Source organism: Microtus ochrogaster, unplaced genomic scaffold, assembly GCF_000317375.1.
Source record: "Microtus ochrogaster isolate Prairie Vole_2 unplaced genomic scaffold, MicOch1.0 UNK116, whole genome shotgun sequence".
Lineage (NCBI taxonomy): Eukaryota > Metazoa > Chordata > Mammalia > Rodentia > Cricetidae > Microtus > Microtus ochrogaster.
This window is the reverse complement of record NW_004949214.1, coordinates 421,592-422,691: the sequence shown is the minus strand read 5'-3', so window position 1 is coordinate 422,691 and position 1,100 is coordinate 421,592.

Sequence of the window (1,100 nt, the reverse complement as noted above, 5' to 3'; positions counted from 1 at the left end):
TTGTAGCAAAAAAGAAAAAAGAAAAACTGAGACAGCATGTCTTCTTTACAAATTGCTAATCCTATAATAGCAATCCCTAATGCAAACACTCAGAAAGAACTTCCAGAAAAATAATTCAGAAGTAAAAAGGGATACTGGCAGGTGGGAGGAGCTCTAAAGAGGGAAATATCAGGATATTTGTGATATGAAGGGAGAAATAGAAAAAACAGGGGATGGGGGATTTAATTGGGGAGGAGAGAGGTCAATACAGAAGGAAAGGGAGGCAAAAAGTATAAATACTAAATAAATAACCTGAAAGACACTTGAAAAAGCCATAAGGAAGGAATCATATTATTTTATATTTACCTAAAGTCATATATATATTTTAAATGGAGTTATGCCACTTGAGGTAACAATGCTGCCCTCTAGATTAATCTAACAAACACTCTAGTACCAGGCAAGAGGAATCACCTCTGGAGTTGTTGGTCAGGGACCCAAAAATATAGGTTCTTGCTATTGTTGTTGGTTGCCTCCCAGAAGGTGAAGATAATTTCCTATTCCCTAGTACAACCTACTCAGAGGATTTGAGCTGGATCTAATCTAAAAGCGAGTCTGGGTCTGAGGACTCACTCTCATAGTACTGGAAGGCATCATGCAAACTAAGGGAGGAAAGCAATAAATACCTAGGTAGCTGTGTGGCCTGTTAATCATAACAATGACCAGGATGACACAATAACCTGCATGGTGCAGGAGTGGCATGCATACCTTTGCTGGTAACCAACAGATGTCTAATTGGATGCAAGTCCTGCTCAACATGAGCTTAATCATGCTTGGTACTGTAAACCTAGCCAACTACCAATGAATAGTAATGCCATTGATCTTAGAGTAGAACCTACCACCATTCCATTCACAAACTATTGCAATTCCAGTCTTCGAATACTTGTTTTTTGTTTTTTGTGTGTGTGTGTGTTTGTTTTTTTTAATTTATTTATTTATTAAAGATTTCTGTCTCTTCTCCTCCACCGTCTCCCATTTCCCTCCCCCTCCCCCAATTAAGTCCCCCCTCAGCCCGAAGAGCAATCAGGGTTCCCTGCCCTGTGGGAAGTCCAAGGAATCCCCAC